The sequence below is a fragment of the Arctopsyche grandis genome, chromosome 11, assembly GCF_051622035.1.
Source record: "Arctopsyche grandis isolate Sample6627 chromosome 11, ASM5162203v2, whole genome shotgun sequence".
Lineage (NCBI taxonomy): Eukaryota > Metazoa > Arthropoda > Insecta > Trichoptera > Hydropsychidae > Arctopsyche > Arctopsyche grandis.
Window position 1 is genome coordinate 18,785,457 of NC_135365.1, and position 15,038 is coordinate 18,800,494.

Consider the following 15,038-nt stretch of genomic DNA (forward strand, 5'->3'; position numbering starts at 1 on the left):
GTATTTAGGGATTGCAATTTACCGTCAAATTTCACACACCGGTATACGGGTAATGATTTTTCCTACTATCGGTATACCAGTATTTACCGGTAAATTAAAAAAAAAATTTTTCGTGGATTAGATAACTACATATGTGGTTAATTTTCATAAAAACGTTAACCCAGATTGAATCATAAATAATTAAAAAATAAATATCAGGTGGATAATGTCATATAAGTGCATTAAAGTTAATTCGTAATTAGAAAATAGTAAATAAATTTTATTATTTATTTCTAACCAATCATATTTATTTATTTTAAGTTTGAACCATTTGAAAGCTTCGATCATACATAATTGAATCAACCGTCTGATCACATTTATTACGATTTGGTTGGTATGTGTTTTCAGTGAATTTATAAATTTGAAATAACCACATTTAATACTGAAAATAAACAAATTCAAAGACAACCTCATCCACAATACGCCATTTGCATCGATTTTTAATGTAATATTATGCAATTATATGCCTGTATATGCACTTAATTCGCGATAAAACAGTTTCTGGTTTCAGGTTAATGTCAGTAAATTTTAAAATTTTCCGATGGCGAAATTTTGTCGATTTTCCAGTATACCGGTATTGCAATCCCTAGTTGTATTGTATTTATTACTGAAACGTCGATCGTTAGAAATATACTATACATATTCACAGTATGTTTATGATTTATTTTCTTATTTACCTGCGGCTTCTTATTTCCCTATGATCTTTATAATTTTTTTAAATGTAAAAACTCCTATATTTCAAAATTTAATTTTTGTTAAAAAAAACTACATACTTTTGAAATTTTCATTTTTTGGTAAATCAGCCTTTTTAATCCCACGGGGCCGATTTACCGGCCCCTGTTTTCGAACAAATTTTGACACTATATTTTTTTTTATTTTGTATTGTACTACAAATGTATATCTTAACTACATATCGAACATCTCGAGATTGTCAGATATCGGTTTTCAAGTATTTTATTTTATTGTATATCCGAAAAAGCATTTCGCAGTAATTTATTGGTACACCAGTGGCTTGCATGATAAACAAAGTTTATTTTTAGAATTTTTGACATTCTTTGTACTTCGTATTTACAAATAATATTCAGTATTACTTCAAAATTACTATTTTGATTCATTCATTTTTATTTTCATTTATTTGCTTTAAATATTACTTATTACACTATATATTACGGCATCACAAAAAAAATAATACTGACAATTGAGTCTTAGCTGAGATAAACAATAAAATAATGACTACCCCTTTTTTCGAGAAAAAAATGTATTTGCATGTCTGTATGTTCCTGTCGACCATTTACAAATCATACTGTTGGACTTCGTTAATCTACATTTTAGCTTTTAGATTTATGTTGATTTCATCTGTATGTAAAACATTCAAAACCATAGATGTGAAAAAAAAGATCAAAAGATAAAAGTGATGCACAATATACATGTTGATGAAAGGATTTTCATTATATTTTTACAAGACTGTAATATGTTTCAATATAAAACTAGTTACCAATGCTACGATTTTACTCATTTTAATTTGATTACATACATATGTTCTACATATGCGTGACATAAATTCATTGTATGTTTATAATATGCATGTAAAATGAATTTTAAATAAATCTTCTGACTCAACATATTTTTTTGCAGTTAATTATATCAAATCCATACGAGGAAACACACTGATTTTTTACGATAAATACACTTATGGCTTCAACTCTGTCTTGGGATCTGGCAATGAAAAGTGGATATGTACGAATAGTGGTGGTAAAGTTCGATGTAAAGCGTATATATGGATTTCGGATGGAAATGTAACTACCGTTCGATATGCACACAATCACAAACCACCTATCTACCACAAAGCAAAAGATGGAAGCTTCGTCAAATGTTAGTTATTTCAATTTGAATATGTAGGTATAATACTATATATTTTCAATTTAATAACAAACCCAATATTGTAGTTTATATTATATATCTCATAGGTACATATTTAGCTTAAATCGGCTTTGACTGCAATAATCTACATGATTTTTTTATTATATTTTTAGTACTGAGATCAAGAAAAGATGGAAATTCAATTCGCTTTCATGATAATTCTTCATCTGCAATACAATAGATTCTGACTTTGAAATAGTAATTATGAATATATGATTATAATGTATACGTATATTAATCAATTGTATTATTAATTTTTAATAATGTCTGCATATCTGTATAATAAATAAAAATAACGAAATTTCTCCTATAAAACATTATTTTCATGGTTAATAGCCATGGTTCCAATTTCATTATAACGAAACTATTTTATATGTACATATGTATGTTTGTAGGTTCCTAAAAGTTAATTACATATAACAAGATTTTACTGTATACATATATATGTATATATGTAAATGAATTATTTGAGTATTATTTACTATATGTATATATATCATGTAAATATACAAATATAATTTCATTGTTATTGCAATAATTCTATTCAACCATGTTGTATTTATAAATGTATCAAGACGCAATATATGTTTTATTTGAATACATGAAATTGGGTTTTTAATCTACGAGTATGTATAATATAAGGTTTGTTGTTGAATTTCCAATGTGTTTTATTTATTGAATTAATGTTCTCAATTTTTTCTAATTTTACATTTAATTTTGTTGCAGTTGAATATATCAAATCGAGAAAAGGTAACACTCTAGTTTTATACAAAGATTACACGTATAGATATTATAAACTGTTGAGTTCGGGGAAGGAAAAATGGGTTTGTTCCCATGACGGTAGTAAAGTTCGTTGTAATTCACTTTTATACATCAAAGAAAGCAAATTGATATCCGGTCAAAACCCACATACTCATGAACCTCCTCGATTTCACAAAACAAAAACTGGAACATTTTTTAAATATTGATATTATATTATACAATATATTAAGATTTTCTTATTTTGTTATACATATTTTAAATAATTATAATTGTTTAGTATTAAATACAAAAAATAAATATTTTTTTACAATTGAAACTATAATATTTTATTTTATATAACGCTTTACTTAATCTTACAATCCCAGACTTGCGATGGCGCCCATCTAACACTTAATCTAACAAAAAAATCTTTTAAAAATATATTTCTTCATATACGTACATAAATAAATAGTTGACATTACACATGTTCCACATAGAATTTTTCAATAACGCGAGTTCTTATTCCTGCTTTATGATGAAAAAACATTATCGCAGATGCCATGTGATAAAGTACCTTGGAAAAGAAACGGAAACATATTGCATGCCTTTTGAACGGTGTAGAAAATGATTAAACAGGAATATTGATTCGGATTTGTATTTACTATATAATTAAAATGATTAAAGATATGTTTTTTTTTGTTTCTTAATTTTTTATTTTGTTTCAGTTCAGTTTATCACATCTAAAAAGAACCATCCATTAGCTTACTACCAAAATTATACTTATAGGTTTACTCGAAAAATGACCGATGGAAAACAAAAGTGGACGTGTTCTCAAGAATGTGGTTCGCTACGATGCTCTGCATTTTTATTTATTCTTAATGATATAATAGTAGACGGTAAAACTACGCATACTCATAATCCACCTCGATATTTTAAAACCCGAAATGGGACATTCGTAAGGTTTTAATACATTCACGTGTCACGCTATAATATTTTATATGTAACATTTTATTTCAATAATAAAAATCAATAAATAGCCTTTCTGTAGTAATTACTTATAACATATTAAAATACATACAATAACCAACACGTATTCGAGGCCATATATACTCCTATAATAGCCCTATTCAGTTTTAAAAGATCATAAAAACCCACGATACCAAATCAAAATCATCCATGAACTACATAGAAGACGGCAAATATTAATATATTTAATAATATGAAGTATCTAATGATGACTAAACTTACTTTCACCTACCTGATAAATCTACATATGTATTTATATGTATTTTTCGGCATGGTACATAACAGCATTTTGATATACTTAATTCCAATGTCCAAAGAATTTATTTTATAAACTAATTTATATCTTTTTTTTTATCTTACTTTTGCTTTTGCTTTTTGTTCCATCTACTTTTTTTTTGTTTTTATCCCTCTCTTGTTTAATTATGTAGGCCATTGTGGCGCATTAGGTTCTTCCTGTAATGCCACAATGGTCCAAAACTTTTAAATAAATAAATATTAATTCTAACATTAAAATAATTAATTCGTAGATAAAATGTACGTTAGTTATTTTTCTAGTTTTAAGTTTCCCTCCGCTCATTGTGTATTTGATTTTCAGTTGAATTCATCATGTCCAAAGGAGGAAAAACCACCCTTATTCTTTTCAACCGTCACACTTATTGTTATTCTAGAACGATGAATTTTGGAATCCAATTGTGGAGATGTTCTTCTCAAAGTCATAAACTTAAAATGTGCAAAGCATTCATACGTGTAAAAAATAATAATATAATTGGCGTGAAAAACGAACACACTCACCTTCCACCTCCACTGTACAGGACCAATAATGGATTATATGTCAGATGTTAATATAACAAATATCCATAAGAATCTAATAAAACAATACCTCTTATGCTGCTACTGTAAATAAGTAATTGTGTGGCATACGGGATGTTGCTTTATCTTGAGCATTAATTATATATATATATATATATATATATATATATATATATATATATATATATATATATATATATATATATATATATATATATATATATATATATATACATATTAATTACTGAAATTGTGGCAGTTTGAAAATATGTACGTATTTTAAATAAATTTTATCGTGTAACTTTTTGCGTCGATTTTTTTTTCAAACGTTAAATGTAGCATTAGTATTCATTTGCCAAACTTTCTATTCATTTGGCAATCATTCGGTAACAATTACTTTCGAAACATTGATTCTAATTCTGAATAAAGTCCAATATACATATGTATGTATATACATACATACTATAAAATATGCTAATCTCGCTAGTCTTATTTATAGTTATCAGTTTGGCAGGTACTATTTCCATATTTATCCTAATAACCATTATTTTTTTACATAATTATATAGATAAAAAGGTGTTAATATGGACCGTGTTGGTTATTCGGTTATTAATTTCAGTAATTAATGCTTAATTTGGGTAATTTTGATACTTTGAATAATAAAATGTTTTTTATTTAAAGTATCAATTTAAATGGGTTTTCTAGGAAAATATTAAATGAAAAAAATGTGGTAGAAGCGGTGTGATAAAATAGGATGGGAATGAAGAGAGCATTATGAAACTATAAATGAAACACATTTGACTCGACTCGAACACATTTGACATTATTAATGATCACTGATTTTTTGATTGATTTAACCGGTTCGGTGATTATTGCCCTCAAAGCGTTCGTCCAAAAGTCACTAAAATCTCTAAAACGGAACATTTGGCAGCCGAAAAGTCCATCATGCTAACGAGAACTTGAGTGCCAAATAATCCGTATTCGCGATTTTCATGGCAAAAATTGTGTTTTGGACGAACGAAATGTGCGTAATAATACAATTACGGATTTAACCATCGGAAAGCTGCCTACCAATTAACAATATAGTACCAGGTATATTTTGCCAGTAAATGAGGTTAATTAAGATACAATATTTGCAATATATATAATATTTGCAATTTTTGTCCTCTGATAAAATATTGAAATAAATTTTTTATCATAAATATTGTTTTATTTGTATATATATGTTACAGAGTCCATATTGTCCATATATTTTATTAAGCTCACCATTTTGATATTTTTAATATAAATTCGACTATTATCTTTACCTAGCCGACGTTCAAATATATCAACATCAAATAAAATACTCTTTTGAGTCTTTTGATGTATGTATATTTAGTTAAAATTGGTTTGATATTGAATTGACCGAATGAAAAACAAAAAACCTTCTCCTTTACCTGCATATACATATTTTGTGTAAAATATAGTCATATTTTTAAGTCTTAAACCGTCCCTCTTTTATGTTAAAAAAAATATGTTCAATCACAATAATAATGATTGTTTTTTACATTTTTAGTTAAACTCATCAAAGCCTCTAAAGGCGGACGTCACCTGATTGTTTACAAGACCTACACGTACAGTTACCACTTGAAATTGAATAGTGGAATTGAACGATGGCGTTGTTCATCTCATCGTTACTGTACAGCAGCTTTACATGTAAAAGAAGCTAAAATAATTTCTGTCAAAAGCTGTCATGATCACAACCCTCCTTCAGAGTCGAAACATATAGAAATCGTGAAATGTTAAAAATATTTATGTATTTTTAAGTATACATCTATGTACATATAATAAGTTTCAAATAAGGAAATATATTGATGGTAATGGTAATACATTGGTTTGATTCATTTTACTTAAGCCTTACTCAACAATTAAGTATATCAATATATGTGATGATACTAGAAACGAATCGAGCAGAACGGCGACGTGCATACGCTGGGAATATTCCACATATGCACTGATCCGGAACGCGAACGACATTCTTTGCACACGGTTGCATACAGGGTATCGTATATAAACCCACACAATGGACTCAAGTCAGCCAGCAACCGCCCTACTACGCTGGCCTGGAAGAGTGAACACCAGGACTTCACCCGACTCCGTCACTAGCTCCTTCGTACATACAACAACTCATGGACTCAACGAGTAGTTCATCCAGCTACGCCACCATGAGCAGAGCAACCAGTTTATCCAGCCACTCCACCAGGAGCAGTTCGTCGAGACCATCCTCAACATAGCCGCTTTGAGAACTTCCTCAACATAGCCGCTTCAAGAACATAGCCATATACTTGTAAAACTTGAATAAATAAAATGGATTCTCTTCAACTAAACACACACGTGCTGTTCAGTACAATAGGCCGATCAACACACCTTTCCTGCTTACAGATTGTAATCACACTCCAATTACATATTTTTTGTGGATTTGCACCTTATAATATGTATAAGAAAACTAATTTACATTTCTTGGAATTCTAACTTTTGAATATTTTCAGTTGAATTTATCAAATGTCGAAGAGGAAGCACGCTCATTCTTTTTGAACGTTATAGTTACTGGTGTAGAAGATCACTGAATTCGGGAATCCAAGTGTGGTATTGTTCCTCCAGACGGAAAAATTGTAAAGGATTTATACGTGTAAAAGACGATAAAATAATCTTTGCAAACCATGAACACAATCACGACCCTCCTGTATACTACCAATCTAGTGGCATACACATCAGATGTTGAAATTATCATTTACATATATGCGTATTTATCATAATTATTCCCGTTTTGTTGCGTTTGTCTCTGGTGATAATACATACATATATTATATTTATATACTAGTGGTTTTACCCAGTTTCGCTCGGTATTTGTAATATAAACAGCTTAAACATGACAAAACAATCTAATAGTAAACATTAATTTGTTTTTTTATTAAATTCATTTGAGTCGAAAAAAAATAATATTCGACGATATCGATGTCGTCGTCATACAAACTTTGATTCGTTTTCAATGCTCCCAACAAACCTTTAAACCTTACGTACATATGTACATACAAAGTCTCTCGAAATTATATATTAAATGTATGTTTTTATGAATTAATATTATTTTCTCAATTTAACTTACACATAAATAGAATATGTATTTTATTTATATTATTAATTTGATATGAAATATGTATTTCATTTATATTATTCACTTGATATGAAACTTAAATACCGTCACTTTTTTAATTATTGATTAAAATTTATATTTTACTAATGGTGCTACCCAAATGAAAAAATCGTCATTTGTTTTTTTTTTTATAAAATTTATATTTATTTATTTATTTACATATATACCAGGAAGGCCTTAAAGGTAAACCCCAATGCGCCTTCCTGGCCAATTACAATGCAGCATTTTTATTACAAGTCGTTGAATTACGAGACACTGAAAAACTCGCAAATTAACGAGACATCTATGAATTTTACATTAGTCATACTCAAATAATGGTGGCTCATTTTAAACGGAAACCGTTTCAACAATGAAATCAGAGAAAATTGGCAAACTCTGATAGGAAACGATCGACCTGGAGTCACAAATATCCAAGTCTGACCAGCAGCACTACAGATGTACTCAGAAAAATTCTTTTCAATCGAGGTCAGCTCATGGGATCGAACCCGGCGTCTCTCGGTGTTAAGCTGAAGCTTAACGACCGAGCTATGCTGCTGGTTATATATTTGAATCGAAAAAAAATTATATTATTTAACTAATAATCTAGCCAATCAGAAACGTCTTTGATGACAGCCAATCAGAAACGAATTACAGACACCATTGCAGTTTTACATATATGTGATGCGATTTTAACTTATAATTATAATATATTTTTATCAATGGCTTTATTTTTTTTTTACCCGGATTATTCTTGTTATGTATGAAGCTTTGAAATATTTAAAGTTTTTCAATTTCTAATCGTAACTTTTATTTACAGTCAAGTACATAACATCTCAAAGAGGAAGAACCCTGATTGTCTTCAATCGCTTTACTTATTGTCGTAATAGAATACAAAACAAAGGTACCCAAAGATGGAACTGTTCTTTAAATGGGGGCAATTCAAAGTGTAATGCATTTTTACGTGTAAAAGATAATAAAATATTTTTTGCGCACTCAGAACACACTCATGGTCTTCCGAAGAGGACAAAAGGCATGAGATTACATACCAACGACAAATCGAAAAATAGGTTTTTTGTACAATAAATCTGTTTAATTATGGTAGAATTATACATTGTACAAATGTACTTATATTTATTGCGTTATTGAAGAAATAAATTTTTTTTTTTGAATATTCGATTGTTTTTTTTATTTTTATTAATAATTCGATAACTGTTATTGAGATTTATTCGATCGAAGAAGATCGTAATCAATTAAGGAATAATTATAAATTGCTTAAGGTAATAGAAAAATAATTCTTAAAATTGAGAAATAACTGTTCAACACATATACAACATATTTAAAATGCCAATTCTATTTTATTTTCAGCTTATTTCACTCAGACCAAACGTGGCAGACCAATGTTGGTATATGGTGGCTACAAATTCAGCATCCACAGTAGTCTCAACACCAAAATACGATGGTGGTGTTCAATCGGGCATAAACATAAATGTAAAGCAAATATTCATACATACGATGGTGAAATAATCGTGGTTAACAATATTCATAATCATTAATTTAAATTGATATTAAATAAATCGAGAACGAAATCTATTAATTCGATAAACATGTATATATGTAAAAAGATATTATACAATTCGACAAACTAGAAGAACATCGTCCTAATGATATACATATATGTATATGTAAATACATACCAAGTAGTACATTTGATAAATTGTTAAACGCGTTGGCTTAAGAACGGCTATTTTATTTTGTGTGTACTTTTCCTATGTCCTATGGTCTCCTAAAAATCATGATTGTATATATATATATATATATATGTTCTAAGCTTACCTAACTGTATTAATATGAGCTATTATTCTTATTGGAAATAAAGTCAAATTTTATCCTATTATATGTATATATTTAAAAATTCAAGGTGGATTGATACTCTTTATGATTTTTATTTAATAAAATCTGTTGTTTTTAAATTGACTGAAAAAAAAATTAGTAAAATGGCTTTAATTTTATATCCTCTCAAATTTAATACTATATCATACGGAGATATTTAAATAAGCAGGAAAATTTACTTGTTAACTTATTTTTATCATAAAATAGTTAATTGTTTAAATTATTTAATTGATCTCTACAATTGTTGCTAATAATGTATAGACAATTTACTGTACTTTCCTGTTATCTGGTGTCATTTATTAATAGTATCAATAATTTGTTTATTTTTTTCACATAATGAATCTATTCACTCTACCTTCTACCGGAAAATAAACTATGGCATTTTTGCAAAAGAAAGAAATAATGTCCTGTAAACGAAATCATGAAATGAAAATCTACTTTGGTTTGGAGTGTTTTCTGATGTTGAGAAAAATCCACGTGTCGAAAGAACTGGAAATTAGTTTACCGATAGTCGTCTACCGTTTGTGACAGCTATTCGCTTCTTCAATTGCTGGACGAAATAATTGACATGGATAAAGTTTTGGAGAGAGGCATTGTTCATTAATAAAAATACAACCGTTGATTGAAACTACCTCAATCAACAGCGTAAACAGAATGGACAAATCGTTGATGAGTGCTTATTCGTCAAGCTGAATGAAAATGCTTGTCGAGTGCTTCCTCAACAGTGGATTTTCGGAGGACACAGCTAAAATTGCCACAGAAAAATAATGGCGGCAATTTTAGACAATACTTAAGAAGGCTCTATAATCAATTCGGATATTCGTGTGTATATTATGTGTGTTTATCAAAACGAAGGAATGATATGTATGTTTTGTGATGTAATTAAAAAAGTTACACCAATAACAGGAAAGTACCCAACTTAATTGTGAATATTCCTATTTATATTATATATCGCAGCATTTAATAAAAGTGAAGCAATTTACTTAATCATATTTTAAAGAGCTCTTTGTAATGTATGTATTTTCAAATCTCACAGCTTATTTTTCTACCTATCAATAAAGAAGTGGGGGGTTAGCTTCATGTAATATATAATTTCGAAAGAGACTTGGTATGTTTGTTTGGTTTGTAGAATCCGTGACGTCATCGAACAAATCAAAGTTTCTATGCCGACGATATTGATATCGTTGAATATTATTGTTTTTCGATTCAATAAATTTAATAAAAAAAAACAAATGAGTATTTACTATTTATTAGATTAGCCATTTGTTTAAGCGATTTATATTACAAACACTGAGCGAAGTCGGGTGAAACCACTAGTTTAATATTATATAATTAAATATTTCTAATATTTGGTAGACAAAATCCTTGAAGCAGAAAACTCTTCGTATATATTCTTATGTTGTCTAATATTATAATTACATACATTCATAGTAGATTGGTTGATTTAAAAACACTGAAATTTACTCTAATCTCAAAATAAAATGTAGATAGTTCTTCAGTCAATTCCATTTTTGGGGTATTCTTCAGATAATAAAGCTTTTCCCCATAAATGTCTTTTTTAACCCTAGTTTTACCAGTATTTTAACGATTGACAAAAAATAAATGATATATATGTACTATATTGATTTTCTATACTTTATCTTTCGGACAGCAAAACATTTTTTAATATTGAGATGGAGATTGCGCCCCTGAATACATTTACAGTATATCTAGTATTACAGATTACTTCAACTTCCTTGCTTGTGGCTAGAGGTTGTGATTTCTCGACTTTTTTTTATTCTCAAGATTCGAGAATCTCATTTTCTCAGAATATTTGAATCTCGAGATTTAAGAATCTCATTTTATTGGAATATTTTAAACGTGAGAATTCGAGTTTTACTATTTTGTTTCTCGAGATTCTCGAGAATTATCGAGTATAATTATTACTTTATCTATGTTTTTTTTTTTTCAATATAGTGAATCCATTTTTTTAGTATGTAAAATCGACAACATACTAAAATCAAAGGGACACAAAGACTATATTATATTGGGGCTTATAAATTTATTAAAGACATGATGAAAGAAAGATATGGAGAGAATATTGAATAGAACAAAGTAAAATTATACATATAAAATAAAAATATATAATAGTAAAAATAACAATATGTAACAAAGAGTTTTATAAAATTCCTAGTGTTTCTACCCAGCTTTGCCCGTGTTTTTGTGACTAAAATATAACATACTGTCCAAAAAATAAAAATACTGACCATCTATGCATATTAAAATACTGACCAAAAATTGATTAATATATATAAAGCAAATACATAAAGAATAAATCAAACATCTTTGCCTGTAAGGAAGAACTTCATGCTTCATGCATATAATTTATTATTTTAAAATAATAATAACAACAATAAAATGACTAGTGTGACCTGACAGGTTGCCCCAAAGCGTCACACCAGTCCACTAAACATTTCACAAAAAAATATATACGAATTAACATGTAGTACATACATATGTATATACTAAATCAATCAGTTTATTGAACAAAAACATGTAGTGATAAATTTAAAATATTTTCGAGATTCTAATAAAAGATTTCTCGAGAATCTCGAATCTCGAATTTTCATAACAAAATATTCTCGAGAAATTAGAATCCCAAAATTTCACAATAAAATATTCTTGAGAAACTTGAATCAAAATTTCTCGAGAAATCTCGAGACGAGATTTCTCGATCACAACCTCTAGTTGTGGCGCTTCAATTAAAAATATATGAAAAATTTACATTGTTTATCAAATTGTTTTATTGAATCCCAGGACTGTATGTACATATACGTATTTACTGTCAATAATTGGGGGCTAGTCACTTTTCTCCATTCTATAATACATATCTTGTTCTTATACATTTATGGTGGTCACCCTATGCAAATTTTATATAAAAAATAAATATAGTAAGTTTTCCTTATCGATTTCCTAATTTTAATACTTGATTATTTTCAGATAAAATCGTCATGTCAAGTAATGAAGAAATGGTCGCAATCTACAACAATTACAAATACGTCTTCGATAAAAATTTGGTTTCTGGGCCGCAAAAGTGGGTTTGCTCCAACCGCAAGGCTCGTTGTAATTCATATATATGTTTACGTAATCAAGTCGTAATATATAGTTACATAGCTCATACACACGATCCGCCTCTACATTCTGAATGAAGCAATGAAAGCCATCAAAATTAAGCTTCCTCATAAGTCGGTTCTAATTTTCTGATGTTAAAAATAATTTTCATTCCAGACGATGGAAAAATTGTTTAGATAATAAATATGTATATGCATGTACGTATAATATGTAAAAATAAATAAATAATAATAATAAAGAAGTTTATAATAGCCGATGAAGTAATTCCATCCACCGAATATATAATTGATAAATATACTTCCTCCTATTTAAAATCCGACCCCAGTTTATCTAAGGCAAAGGTTAAGTTCATCCATATATAAGTTGACTAAATCAGGACAGTTGGATTCACACTGTCTGCCACCGCACTTCAAAGAAACAAAATCGGTGTAGACATTCTCCCACAGTATTTTATCTCCGATTTCGATTTACTATGAAACTGACTCTGGAGACTCTGGATCAAAAAAGATGATGATCCGTCGGATCCATTTTGAACCATTCAAAAGGTTATTATTGAATTTTAAGACATTTGTGATAGTCTACATAATATATGGCGTGATGTTTCAAATGGTACGCCATTTTATTAAAAAAAATTCATTGAAAACACACATTTTTTATATGAACTAGCAATACAAAGTATCTTTGAGCTCATGTAGATTGTGTAATAATGATTGAAACGTTTTTTCATCCATTAATGTAAATGTTAAAGCCGTGTGAGACACATGACAGTGAGTTTAACCGCATCCAAGCACTTTTATTTATTTTAAATAAATAAAAATGGTATTAAAATACTATATTTACCGTTTTCAGCTCACTACGTTAGATCAAGAATGGGTAGACCTTTAATTAAAATCGGCAGATTCACATACACGAGACACACAACAACAGGTGCCAAAATCCGTTGGAGATGTTCCACTCACCAATACAGAGGTTGCAGAGCTAAATTGTACACAGTCGAAAATAAAATAGTGTGTAGTAAAGATTCTCACAATCATTAGAATGATTAATTATATATTATTTTAAATAAAGCTGAGTTAAAAAAAACCGATCAAATTTTTGTTTCTTAAATCCTTGATTAACCCCAAATTATCTATTATACATACATATTTACATATACCAAACTGCGAGATATGTAAATTATTTATATTATACACTTTTATGTGAATTATCAATCATTGAAGGTGATTTATATTGTTTTAATATGAAACTGTTTCTGACTGATTTTAATACTGATTTTTTTCAGTTGAATTTATCACAGTTCAAGGAGGCAGCACCATAATTCTTTTTGATCAATATAGTTATTGGTGTGCAAGAACATTAACCTCAGGAATCCAAGTATGGTTATGTTCCTCTCATAAACGAAAACGATGTAAAGCATTTCTACGTAGAGAAGATGGAAAAATAATATTTATAAGCAGAGAACACAATCACGGTCCCCCTCAATTTCGCAAAACTGATGGTGGGAATTTTATCAGGTGTCGACGCGACGATTTTTAATCATAATCTAATTTTTGTTTTGTTAAGTTTTATTTTATAAATATTATTGAATAAATATTTTTCTCTAATTTTTTTGTTTTATTTTAAAATTGCAAGTATTATTTTATGTAATATGATAAAATATTAGCATTTTTTAACAATCGTTGAATTATCTTTGTAGTCGAATTCGTAAGATCAGCAAGAGGAAAGAATCTGATTCTATTCAGAAATTACACTTACAGTAAATATTCAGTATTGCGAAATGGAGATGAAAAATGGAATTGTTCATCAAAAGGCGGTGGATGTCAATGTAGTGCGTTTTTGAATATAAGAAATGGTTATGTGTCTAATAGTTACACAGATCATACACACAATGCTCCTCTTTACTTAAAAACCAAAGCTGGAACATATATAAGGTGTTGATTTTGGGTAAATCCTTACAATACATGATTACTTATTTTTATAATAATTTGACATGTGTATATATAATACATACGTATCTTTATTTTTATTTTTTATGCAATATTACCTAACCATGTTCAATTTTTTTCGACCCCTTATGTGTGTGTGACATGTGTGTTCTTCACCAAAAATTTCAAGTATAATTCTTGTATCAATTTGATGAAAATAAAAAAAATCACTAAATTTAATAAACCGGAAGTGGGAGTTTTTCCTCTTAGAAAGGTCAAAAATTTTGTGGCCACTACTCTGTTCACACCCCTGAATGTATCAAGCTGAAAATTTATATTTATATTCTTTATGTACTAACTTAGAGCTGATAAGGTTTTGGTCAAAATTCGTAAACCGGAAGTAGTAT

General features: G+C 28.6%; 1 protein-coding gene across 10 annotated transcripts in view; it reads right to left on the minus strand.

Annotated features, from left to right (window-relative positions):
- The window catches only part of LOC143919269 (uncharacterized), a 494,191-nt gene that overhangs the window by 410,642 nt on the left and 68,511 nt on the right, over window positions 1–15,038 (minus strand). The gene's annotated exons all lie outside the window — the stretch shown is intronic.